We start from the raw sequence: 13,802 nt of genomic DNA on the forward strand, positions 1-13,802 counted from the left end.
ATTTTATATTCATCCTCTTCAAAGGTGTAGAATAATGTAAGACAGAATATTATATAGGAGTACATTTTATTATTACATATATAATCCCTTTACCACTGTCATGTTTTTCTGTCTCTTGTTGTCACAGACTCATTTTTCATGTCTCTAGAATGTTCTTGTTACGTCAGTGTTGTCTCTGTCAGTGTGCTGTGGACTGTCCCCCAGTTCTGAGTAGAAAAAGGGGATTTATGTTATAACAATGGCGCTACACAATAGGACCAAATGTGAATAAAATCAAAATCAATCTACTTACAGACATACAAGTCAGTGGCAAAGATAGGTGATTGACAGAATTCAATGAGAAACTGATTTATCTTTGTTGTTCATTTTCTTTTATATGCCAAAGTGCTTACTATAATATATGTGTCAACAATGTTATTGTTTATTTTTCTTGCTGAAGTGTTGATCATCCCACTTCCTATTGTTAGTGTGCCGTAACCTCTTATCTATATATGACAAACCAATCACCTATCTTGTATGTCTGTAAATAAATTGATTTCATTTTATTTTCTACTAGACAGGCGATTTTGATTTTATTCACATTTGGTCCTACTGGGTAGCGCCATTGTTATAACATAATTCCCCTTTTTCTACCTAGTCATTCTGGGTTTCACTAGGGAAACCCTTTGTTATAACAGACTTGCTCTCATTCAGCGAAGCGCCCAAACTCACCCCAACCCCTTTTTTCAGTCCCCCACTTCTCCCCAGACCCTGACTTTGTGTAAAGTGTACTAATTATACAATGGGGGTATTGCTCTCCATAACCTAGAATTCATATATTAAATAACCCATAGAATACTGTTAAATTATATATTTTATAATTATATATATTATATATGCATTGTGTATACTACTACACTTATTTTAAAGTAAAGGCCGTGTTCTCTGTTGGGAAGGCTGTCCTGTGATCTATTCCACGCATGTGCTTTAATGTGAGTGCATCTGTGTACCAGTTGCATGAAGAGCTGCTCTTACTGTATATGTCATAGCTTCCCTGGTGTGTTGTCCATGTCATGCAATGTTTTTTGTATGTTTCATAAGAGCCACTTACCTCTCTTACAGCACTTTCAGTGATGCATGTAAGACATCCTTAGCTATGGTCTGTCTCTGAAAACATAGAGGGACAACATGTTGCTCAAACCTTTCAGCAATAATCCATGTTTGCTATTTTATCTAGAATAATTTACCATTTAAAATCCACCCCTTAAAGTCACTTAACCCAAATAGTTTTCTATAATAGTTTTGAGAACTATTGACGTTTCTGATCTAGTCTTATGGTTGATCCAGTCAAATATCTAACACAGTGATCTGTCTAAGTGCTGGCAAACCCTGGCACTCCAGCTGCTGTGGGACTATATATCCCAGCATGCACTGCCACAGTTTTAACATTTCCTAATAGCAAAACTTTGGCAGTGCATGCTGGCATATGTAGTCCCACAGCAGCTAGAGTGCCAGGGTTCGCCACCAGCACAATGTTCTGGATACATAAAGCCCACCAATGTCCTCAACCCAATAAGATGTGTAGTCCAAAAAATGTCTTAACATGTCTTGCCCAGCTATGTGTCCAGCCACATATTTCCCAACAAGGTCCTTTAACCAAATGTTCTTGTCCTAATGATTATGATAATAATCCGACTATAATGTCCTTGAACCACTTATATGTATATGCATGGTAACATGATAATGTTCTCACTCCAATCGTGGATTTAATTATTCATCTGAACCACTGATCTGCACCAAGACCCAAAGTTTTATCTAATGAAATGATATTCTGATCCCAGTGATATCTGACTACACTATGAGGCCGATTTAATTAGCGCAAAAGCCACTGGAATAGATATGTCTTCAGACTCGGAGGCAGTTTTGTGTCTATGGAGATGTGAGCAGAGATCAGCCTATCATAATAGTGCTATGAATTTTGAATCCAATTACTGTATATATCTGACACTGGATTACATGATAACTGGTATATATATATATTAGGGGTGAGCGGGTTTCTGAAATCCGAGCCCCCTCGATCCGAGGCCGATCCGAGTCAGGCTCGACTTTTCCCGCCTGACTCTGATCTGAATTCGAGGCAAAACGTCATCATCCCGCTTTCCGGGTCTCGCGGGTTTTGGATTCTATATAAGGTACCCGCGTCGGCGCCATTTTCTCACTCGGCTGTGGACAGTGAAGAGGGAGGGTGGGAGTTAGGGCTGGCTGGGCTGTGTAGTGTAGTGCAGTGTAGTGTTGTGCTGTGCTGCTGTTGTCCATAGGGGCTGTGTCCACTCCTCCAAAGTCCATAGGGGCTGGCTGTGTTGTGCTGTGCTGCTGTTGTCCATAGGGGGTGTGTCCACTCCTCCAAAGTCCATAGGGGCTGGCTGTGTTGTGCTGTGCTGCTATTGTCCGTAGGGGCTGTGTCCACTCCTCCAAAGTCCATAGGGGCTGGCTGGACTGTGTTGTGCAGTCAGTTGTCCATAGGGGCTGTGTCCACTCCAAAGTCCTGTGCAGTGTCCCAGTTCTAAAGGGGTGCTGTAGTGTTGTCCAGGGGGTGCTCTGTCCATCAGGGGTGCTCCCCCCAAGTGCAAAAAAAATAAATATTTTTTCTGTGTTCGTGAATTGTGTGCGCAGTAGCCGCACGTGCATCAACAAAGTAGCGCCAAGCGTGCGCCTGTGTCATAAGTAAGGGGCCGGCTGGATTGACAGTTAAAGGGTGCTGTAACCCCCAAAGTGAACTCCAAACCAAATAAAAAAATATTTTCTGTGTTTGTGAATTGTGTGCACTGTGGCTGCACGTGCATCAACAAAGGAGCAGCGCCAAGCGTGCGCTTGTGTCCCATAAGTAAAGGGCCGGCTGGCTCATTTCTTAAAGGGTGGTGTAACCCACAAAGTGCACTAGACTCCAGCAAAAATAAAAAATTATTTTCTGTGTTTGTGTGTGCCTTAGCCGCACGTATATATCAATAAAACATAAATGGAGGACCAAACATTCTCCGATAAAAATAAAATAGGGAAAGATCAAGAACCACTTCCTCCTAGTGCTGTTGCTGCTGCTGGGAGTTGTTCATCATCCCAGAGAGGAAGTAGGAACACCACTACTTTTACTAAACAACTGACCCTCCAACAGTTCTTAGCGAGGAGGATGAAGTACGACAGCAGTCATCCTGAAGCAAAACGTATAACTGAGGCCTTGACTGCTATGTTGGTGTTAGACGTGTGTCCAGTATCTGCCATTAGTGCAGTGGGATTTAGACAATTGATGGAGGTAGTGTGTCCCCGGTTCCAAATCCCGTCTAGATTCCACCTGAATCCTCAAAGCAGCAGCGACAAGCGTGCGTCTGTCTGTTAAAGGGTGGTGACACCCTCAAAGTGTGCTACACAAACAATTAAAATATTGTTCTTTTTTTTTCTGTCTTTGTGAATTGTGTGGGCTGTAGCCGCACCTGCATCCTTAAAGCAGCAGCGACAAGCGTGCGTCTGTCTGTTAAAGGGTGGTGACACCCTCAAAGTGTGCTACACAAACAATAAAAATATTCTTCTTCTTTTTTCTGTCTTTGTGAATTGTGTGGGCTGTAGCCGCACTTGCATCCTCAAAGCAGCAGCGACAAGCGTGCGTCTGTCTGTTAAAGGATTACATCGGTGACAGCATCCAAGTAGGCATGTCAGACAGTCCGTACCTGTACTGGCAGGAAAAAGAAGCAATTTGGAGGTCCCTGTACAAACTGGCTCTATTTTACCTGAGTGTCCTCAGTGTCCTGAAAAATGCGGTTGTACCCAATGTCCACTTAACCACGGACATGTGGACAAGTGGAACAGGGCAGACTAAGGACTATATGACTGTGACAGCCCACTGGGTAAATGTATCACCTTACGCAGCAACAACAGCAGCGTCACCAGTAGCAGCATCTCAGAAACGCCAGCTCATTCCAAGGCAGGCTACGCTGTGTATCACCGGTTTCTGTAAGAGGCACACCGCCGACAACCTCTTAGAGAAACTGAGGGAAATCATCGCCCAGTGGCTTACCCCACTTAGACTCTCCTGGGGATTTGTGATATCTGACAACGCCACCAATATTGTGCGGGCATTACATCTGGGCAAATTCCAGCACGTCCCATGTTTTGCTAACACAATAAACTTGGTGGTGCAGAATTTTCTGAAAAGCGACAGGGGCGTGCAGGAGACGCTTTGGGTGGTCCGAAAAATTTCTGGCCACTTTTGCCATTCAGCGACTGCGTGCGCCTGTGTCATAAGTAAAGGGCCGGCTGGCTTGTCCGTTAAAGGGTGCTGTAACCCCCAAAGTGCACTCCAAACAAAATAAAAAATTCTTCTTTTTTTTTTCTGTCTTTGTGAATTGTGTGGGCTGTAGCCGCACCTGCATTCTCAAAGCAGCAGCAACAAGCATGCGTCTGTCTCTTAAAGGGTGGTGTAACCCCCAAAGTGCGCTCCACAAAAAATTAATTTTTTTTTTTTTTTCTGTCTTTGTGAAATGTATGCGCAGTAGCCCCACCTGCATCCTCAAAGCAGCAGCGACAAGCGTGCGTCTCTCTGTTAAAGGGTGGTGTAACCCCCAAAGTGCGCTCCAACCAAAATAAAATAATCTTTTTTTTCTGTGTTTGTGTGTGAAATGTATGCGCAGTAGCTGCATTTGCATCCTCAAAGCAGCAGCGACAAGCGTGCGTCTGTCTGTTAAAGGGTGGTGTAACCCCCAAAGTGCGCTCCATAAAAATAAAAAATTCTTTTTTTTTCTGTCTTTGTGAAATGTGTGGGCTGTAGCCGCACCTGCATCCTCAAAGCAGCAGCGACAAGTGTGCGTCTGTCTGTTAAAGGATTACATCGGTGACAGCATCCAAGTAGGCATGTCAGACAGTCCGTACCTGTACTGGCAGGAAAAAGAGGCAATTTGGAGGCCCCTGTACAAACTGGCTCTATTTTACCTGAGTTGCCCCCCCTCCAGTGTGTACTCCGAAAGAGTGTTTAGTGCATCCGGGAACCTTGTCAGCAAAAGGCGTAGGAGGTTGCTTCCACAAAATGTGGAGAAGATGATGTTCATAAAAATGAATTATCAACTCTTCCAGGGAGACCAGCCTCCAGAACGTACAGAGGGACCTGTGGTGATGGATTCCAGCGGGGACGAATTAATACTCTGTGAGGATGAACACAACACTGAAGAGGGTGAGGAATCGGTGGATGAGGAGGATGAGGATGACACCTTGCCTCCGTAGAGCCAGTTTGTGCAGGGACAGATTATTTGCCAGCTTGTTTTGTGGGGGCCCAAACGAACCAATAATTTCAGCCACAGTCGTGTGGCAGACCCAGGCGCTGAAATGATTGGTTTGTTAAAGTGTGCATGTCCTGTTTATACAACATAAGGGAGGGTGGGAGGGCCCAAGGACAATTCCATCTTGCACCTCTTTTTTTTCTATGCATTATGTACTTTTTGCGGCCTAGTTTTTCAAACTGCCATCCTGTCTGCCACTGCAGTGTCACTCCTAGATGGGCCACGTGTTTGTGCCGCCCACTCGTGACGCTTAGCATAGTCATCTATCTACCTCCGTGCAACCTTTTGGACATAAAAACACTATTGTGAGGTGTTCAGAATAGACTGGAAATGAGTGGAAATTAAGGTTTTTGAGGTTAATAATAGTATAGGAGCAGAAAAATGAACACATTCTGTGATTTTAGCTGTTTTTATGCTTTTTTAAAAAAAAATACAGATCCAAAACACAAAACCCAGAACCCAAAACACCGAAGGGTGGTTTTGGCAAAACCAATCCAGATCCAAAACACGAAGAAAGATCCAGATCCAAAACACAAAACGTGGCCGGTGCACACCCCTAATATTAATATATATATATATATATATATATATATTTTATCATAATAGAATCGCACACACTTCCAAAAGCTGTTAGTGTACGGCGGGTGCCAGATCTCAATAGTAAGTAATAATGTCCAACTCAGCATGTTGAGATATGAGGAAAGGTAGATCCGCACTCCATAAATCGAAAGTCAATTCTTAATGCATTTTAATGAAGCAACAAAAAGATGTGCCACAAATGCAATGGTACAAATACAGTGCATAAAAAGTACTTAACAGAGCACAGGCAGTGGGGGATGCCCACTGCCGACAGCTGTTTCGGTGTGCTACCCACCTTCCTCAGGGTCTGCCATATACTGAACTCCCCAAGCAAATCTATAAATAGCTCTATTACTAATCACCTAATGTGTACTCACCCTCCTCACTCTTGTCGCTGATACCGGAACCCCTCAGGCACCCATCGGCAGGCGGAACCAAAATGTACATCCCACTAGTCAGGGGAATGCAAGTCCGTTCCACCGTACTGGAAGTGATGTCATCGGATCCGGGTGTGTCACTGAAAAAAGAAATATTGGATCATAAACTAGTCACTAATCGTATCGGAGTGTCAGGTTGGAAGCCAGAACTGATCACCATAGTACAAACAAATCAACGGGATCAAGGATCATTACAATCGATATTATTCCCACCACAACCTATCTGTAAACAGACATTGGTTGCTAAGCCACCGGAACGAGCATAAACAACCCTAATATTTAAAAATGAGTTTTTATATATATCATCATAAGAACTAACTTCATTGACTAGCATCAATTAAACATATGTGCCATGTCAGTCATAATTAAACACCATTATTATTCAGGGTTGATCATCTGACGAATCGCTTCATAAAATTGAATATATCAATTAGAAAGCTGAGTAAAGAGATGTTCATTTTCTCTATTTTATATGGCAAGTTAGTCTAGTATCGGCTGCTCTGGGAATGGAGCTCGTCGTCACATGACCAACCCATATATTCAAGCAAACCATGAAACTGAGTTTTATCATCCCTATATACTATTCATATACCTAGCTTCTATATTTGGAGGATGTATTATGTTCCGATGTGGTAATTTATAACAAAACTATGGTTATATAACAATGACCTCCAACTAGTTATAATCCCCGTAGAATAGTATAGATTAGTGGCAACCAACCAAAACAGTTATTTGTATAGTGAAAACATAAAATTCCCTGTATCAACCACACAGATAAGGTAGGACACATAATTGGAGGAAAAAATTAAGTGATCTATTGATTCTCAAACGCAATATACTATCTAGACTCATCCCACAGTATATAACAGCAGCCTAATTCACAAATATTATTTCATAGCAGAGAGACGCCACTAGGCCTTTGACTTATAACCTTATAGAAATGGTATATTCCAAACAAGAGAGTGTGTCTATTAGCGCTTATTGTAAAAACCTATAAAAATAGGATAATGGATAAATTACCCCCAGTGTGAAAAAACAATCATTTATTACACACTTAATATAAACATGAATAAAAATATGTCACATACAATGTCTTATATACCAATACTGGCACATGAAATAAGGGTTCCAGAAGGAGCCTCTCACCAGAATAAGGTGCTGCGGTGGGCAAGTGCTAATTAATAACAAAGGGTCCCGGGCCTCAATAGCTCGGCACCACCGCAGGAAGCTTCTAACAATACCAGGATGACTGGATTCCCGAATTTCAAGTTCCTTCTTATTCCACAAAACACCTCCTGCAACGCGTTTCGGATCTTCAATGATCCTTCCTCAGGCAAAGGTGACTTGTGTTGTGGACATAGGCCCTCATTCAGACCCACTCGCAAGCGGGCGCACGTACGTTAGGCGTACGTACAAAAATATTTAAATTCAATGGCTCGCTCGTATTTTCGTTCGCATCTAAAATTCCTCCCAAAACTCTGACGACCCCTCCTCTAACTAACGAGCGTACGAAATAGCGAGCGTACATCCCCGAAATGGCTTGAAAGGAACGCACGCACAAGTATAAACAGGAAGTGGCCTTGTCAGATGTCGATTACCTGCTCCTTTATTCTGCCTACCTCCATCAATCGTATCATGCCAATCAATGTATCAATTAGCTTAATTGTTTGTTTTTTTCAACACAATGCAAGAAACTTTACTCTTGTCCGTGTTTGTGTTTACCCGCAGAATACGTACGGATGAAACATTCGCTTTTATTGTTCAAAAAACATGTGAACCACAATTAAACAATTGTACTATTGCTGTGGATCCCCGCATATTTCCCTGGGTTCATTTCTTTATTTAAATTTGCTTACGCATGTCACTGCATCAAGCCTATCATAACTCTCCAGAGATTTCTGGCCCTGTCGAACACATGACTCATACACTAACCAATAAAATTGCTCCTGTTAATTTCCAAAATACATTAGCCAATCAGAAAATTTTTACACACTTTATCAAAAATGATTTTTAAGAAAAACACCATTGCCATCATGAGAGCCTCCGCATTCACCAGGCGCGAGCTGCTGGTGCTTACGGAGGTCATGGATCGCCGGATCACCAGCCAACCTCAACCCATGACCAACCGGCAGAAGCGCTCCGCGTATGCGGAGGCACGGTCCCGCCTGCGGTCCTTCGGCTCACGCCGCAACATCGGGCAGCTGGAGCGCAGGTGGTCCGACCTGCAACGGCGAACGCCCCGCTTGCTGGCATGCTTTCGCATGCAGATCCTGGCAAGTAAGTGTTATGTATTGTGGTTTTAATGTTTGTGTTTGTGGGGCAAACTGCGTGTGCATGTTTTCCTGTCTGTTCTATTTATTATTTGTACTCATATCTGCGTGTGCATGTTTTCCTGTCTGTCCTATTTATTATTTGTACTCATATCTGCGTGTGCATGTTTCCCCTCTATTTCTGATTTATTCATTCTACTGCTATTTGGCTTATTTGTTGTTTTTTTTTTTTTTTTTAGTTTTGTTGCCCGGATTTGTCCATAAACTAACCGCAATTTCTTTGTCATATTTTAGGGGGACAGCCAAGACTCCGCCGTCACCGTCCATCCAGACGGCGTTCCCGGCCACTATCCCCAACCCCCAGCCAACACTCCCCCCCAAATCTTTCCCCTATTCCCCACTCCTCCCCATCCTTCCCAGACCCTCTCCCGGAAATGTCGGGCCTCCTTCCCCTCCGTCCCACTTCCCCCTCTCCTCCACCCACCCCTCTTCCAATTACCCCCTCCCCGGAGTCCATCATAACTCCTCCCCATTCTTTGGGTAATGACGGATCCTCCGAGGAGGATCATGGAGGTATTTCCGGAGCTCCCGTTTTGTCTCCCGGTATGTATTTTTTTTTTTTTTTTTTAACAAATATCTTTGCCACAAAAAAAGGCAACAAAATATTAGGCCAATTTGTTTGTGTTTAAACAATAAATTTAAAACAAAAAACTGAGATTGTATTGTGACATTATTGTACAAATGGGTTACATTTAATCCTGGCCCTAAAGGCAAAAACTGACCCTCTTAAAAAAAAAAAAGGCCTCTTTAAGGAACGTTTAAAAAATCACATAGCGATGCAAATTCCACAGTAAACCAAAAAAAAGGGGAGCTAATTAAAACATGATGACATTATTGTTACAATAGGCCATAACCAACAAATTGTGGCCAAAATAAAACACCAAAAATGTACGCTAATTGATTGTGTAATCATGACATTAGCAGCTCTGATTTCCACCTGCGTACGCTTTTGTGCTATCCCAATAAACTGCTTTCCAAACACATACCAAGCCGGTTTTCAATCCAACACTAATTACTTTACTGACCAGCCGCGATTAATCGCGGCACCATCGTTGAGTCCCGGGACGGAGGAGAAGGCCATCGCCAATGTGGTCGAGTAATCCTGACCCTAAGCTGTGCGAGCATTTTGAAGGGAAAGCGGATGTTCCAGTGACGTATGAGACGGTCCGAACACATTTGACGTTCGCATCTGCTAATGTATGTACGCCCCAAAAACGCCTCGCCACGCCTGCGTTTTTTCATCTCCACCCCCGTCAACACCCAAAAACGCCCTGTTCTGTCAATCACATTTGACATGTCACTTCCTGTACGCTATTTTAGGAATGAGAGAAAAAAAACTCGCAATCTGCCGTACGCACATGCGCAGTGTAACACCGACGCATGCGCGGTTAGTCAACATCGGAACGCAACGAGCGTACTGTTGTTAACGTGCGGCTCTGAATGAGGGCCATAGTCTCTAATTTATACCCTCTAATAGTTTATCATTGGTTCTTCAATTCCCGCTGAAATGCGGGCACACGCGGCGATTACATTACTTCCGGTGCTTACCGGAAGTCATCTGCGTTCCACCGATTACAACTTCCTCTATAACCGGAAGTTGTATGCGTTCCATAAGGCGGAAGTTGTTTTATTCATTCCAGTTTCACTAGGGAATGAGTTGGGCTTCAATCGCCGCCATTTTGTAAGAGATTTCTTTATTATCCAGCCGGATGTTGTATTAACATTCTTCACTAGGGGATGAGTTGGACTTCAATCGCCGCCATTTTGGGAGGGATTTCCCTACCATCCAGCCGGATCATTCCCATATCAATGCTGAAAGATTTTTTTCTTTTAGATTCATATATCCTTCATCTCGAATTATATTCCGCTGGTATATACATAACTATGCCGTACTTAGTATTCCGGCATTGTCCATCCCTCTCCCAGCGGAACATTTTTTCATAAATTGAAGGACATGTAGGGAGATAAAAAAGAAGAAATGGTGTCAATAAAAGTTCTTCATTTAATCCACTTGGTGTCAATGAGTCTAATTTGTAAATCCATTGGCATTCTCGCCTCAATAGAAGATTGTGTCTATCGCCAACTCTTCTTACTAGCGGAATATGGTCTACTGGCATGAACCTAAAGTCTTTTAATGTATGTCCACTGTCCACAAAATGTTTGGCCACTGGTGGAGTACTTTGGTCAATGGTTGTCAATGCTTTTTTGATTAATGATCGGTGCATTGCTATGCGTTCCTTAATCATGCAGATGGTTTTGCCCACATAAATAAATTTGCATGGGAATTGAATTACATATATGACAAATCTTGTATCACATGTCATCCTATGTTAGAGACAATGCTTAACCCTTGTATTTGGATGTTGAAAAAAAGTGCCTGTGCTCATGTAAGGGCAGTTAACACACACTGTGCATTTAAATGCACCCTTTTGAATACTTAGCAGATTTTTAGCATTATTGGTTCTCGGGCTAACTTCTGAATACATGATGCGCTCTTTTAAATTTGCACTTCGTTTGTAGCAAAACATTGGGTTATTTTGACAATTGGGACCTAGAATCAAATCAGTCTTTATGATATGCCAGTGCCTCAAGATTGCCTGACGTATCATATAGGAGGAAACCGAATATGTACTTGAGAAGAGCAACCTCTCCATTTTCTTTGTGTTGACCTTCGGAGATAATAGGTCTTCCCTCCATAAATCCAGGCATTTTTTAATAGCTTGGTTTACCTCTTTTGAATTATATCCTCTATCAATGAACTTCTGGCCCATCTGGTTCAAGGCCCCTGGAAGTTACAAGTTGCGAGTAAGGTAATCCACACTTTAGCGGTTGTGGATGAAAACTGCTGGCCAATAATAGCATGTTTTTATCAGTAGCTTTACTAAAGACCTCCATGTGGAAATGATTATCACTAATCGATATTGCTACATCCAAGAAGTTAATGGTACAGGGACTACTTGCATGTGTGAATCTAATTGCACCCGGAATCATGTTCAAATGCTCGACAAAGCTGTCAATACGTGTAAGTCCACCAGTCCACACCATAGAACGCAATGTAGTTAGAATAAATCGAATTTAACATCAGATGGGTCTGCTCGTAAACGTACATGAAGAGGTTTGCATACAATGGGGCCATATTCGACCCCATAGCAGTGCTTCTTCGTTGTAGATAAAATGAATTATTAAACATAAAGTAATTCTTAGGAAGTATAACCTCAATTAGTGGTAACAAAAAGTCAATTGGTGGCCCTTCATAGTGTGGACTGGATGTAATCACACGTCTCACAGCATTCATTCCCTCAATGTGCTCAATATGAAAGGCCGTTTACATCTAATGTTACCAACAGACAGTCAGAGGGTGGCTGGCCAAAAGAGTTCAATTTATTCAAAAAGTCAGATGTATCCTTCAGAAAGAATGGGGTGTTCTGGACCACTGGTTGAAGGTAGTAATCTACATATTGGGATAACGTTTGACTTAACTAGCCTCTCAAGGAGATAATTGGCCTTCCTGGGGGGCGGGTCAGAGATTTGTGTATTTTCGGCAACAGATATAGTAAAGGTGTTTTGGAAAAATCCTGGGTTAAGAACTTGACCGTTTGGTCATCGATCCATCTATTACTTAAACCCATTTGGATTATGGAATCTATTTCTTTTTTATATGTATTAGTTGGATCGTAAGCCAATCTCTTGTAACATGTAATATCAGCCAGCTGCCTATCGCATTCCTGAATATAGTCTATACGGTTTAGTATAACTACCCCTCCCGCGTTTGTTGACGGGGCGGACAATAATATAATTATTTTCATGTAATGTCTTAACTGCGCTAATCTCTTGTTTGGTGAGATTACCATGATTGATTTTCCATTTATTAAGTAGAGGTATTGTGTCACACTTTACCAGTCTCATGAAGGTCTCAATTGAGGCATTGTGACATGGAGGATCAAAATTGCTCTTGACCCAAAAAGGGCCTATAGACTCCTTTAGTTTACCTTGTTTGGAAAATAAGTCACAGAGTTTTAATTGACGTTGAAACCTGAATAATTCAGTCTCAAGATCAAATGGTTTTTGTATATGTGTCTGAACAAAGGAAAGACCCTTTGTCAATACAGACGTCTCAGCGATGGTTGGCTGATAGCTGGACAGGTTGAAGATCACTATTTCTTTGTGTTATTCCTCAGTTTGTATATAGGGATGATAAATCTCAGTTTGATGGTTTGCTTGAATATATGGGTTGGTCATGTGACGACTAGCTCCATTCCCGGAGCGGCCGATACTAGACTAACTTGCTATATAAAATAGAGAAAATGAACAACTCTTTACTCAGCTTTCTAATTGATATACTGTATTACATTTTTTGGAGCGATTCGTCAGATGATCAACTCTGAATAATAATGGTGTTTAATTATGACTGACATGTCACATATGTTTAATTGACGCTAATCAATGCAGTTAGTTTTTAGAATTATATATATAACAATTCATTTTTAAATATTAGGGTTGTTTATGCTGGTTCCGGTTGCTTAGCAACCAATGTCTGTTTACAGATAGGTTGTGGTGGAAATAATATCGATTGTAATGATCCTTGATCCCCTTGATTTGTTTGTACTATGGTGATCAATTGTGGCTTCCAACCCGACACCCCGATACGATTAGTGGCTAGTTTATGATCCTATATTTATGTTTTCAGTGATCCCGCCGGACCCGATGACATCACTTCCGGTACAGCGGAACGGACTTGCATTCCCCTGACTAGGGGGATGTACATGTTGGTTCCGCCTGCCGATGGGTGCCTGAGGGGTTCTGGTATCAGCGACACGAGGGAGGAGGGTGAGACAGGTGAGTACACTTTAGGTGATTAGTAACAGAGCTATTTACAGATTTGCTTGGGGAGTTCAGTATATGGCCGACCCCTGAGGAAGGTGGTAGCACACCGAAACAGCTGTCGGGTTGGGATCAGGAATCATGCATCCCCCACTGCCTGTGCTCTGTTAAGTACTTTTTATGCACTGCTTTTTTGCACTTTATATGTCCCATACCATATGTAATGCATTAAGAATTGACTTTCAATTTATAGAGTGCGGCTCTACCTTTCCATATATCTCAACATGCTGAGTTGGAAATGATACATTATATATATATATATATATATATATATA

The 13,802-nt window shown here is 42.2% G+C and overlaps 1 protein-coding gene across 1 annotated transcript in view; it reads left to right on the forward strand.

Annotated features, from left to right (window-relative positions):
• KALRN (kalirin RhoGEF kinase) overlaps positions 1-13,802 on the forward strand; it is a 1,228,991-nt gene that overhangs the window by 1,123,070 nt on the left and 92,119 nt on the right. The window lies entirely within an intron of this gene.

Source organism: Taudactylus pleione, unplaced genomic scaffold, assembly GCF_031769625.1.
Source record: "Taudactylus pleione unplaced genomic scaffold, aTauple2 ptg000977l, whole genome shotgun sequence".
Taxonomy (NCBI): domain Eukaryota; kingdom Metazoa; phylum Chordata; class Amphibia; order Anura; family Myobatrachidae; genus Taudactylus; species Taudactylus pleione.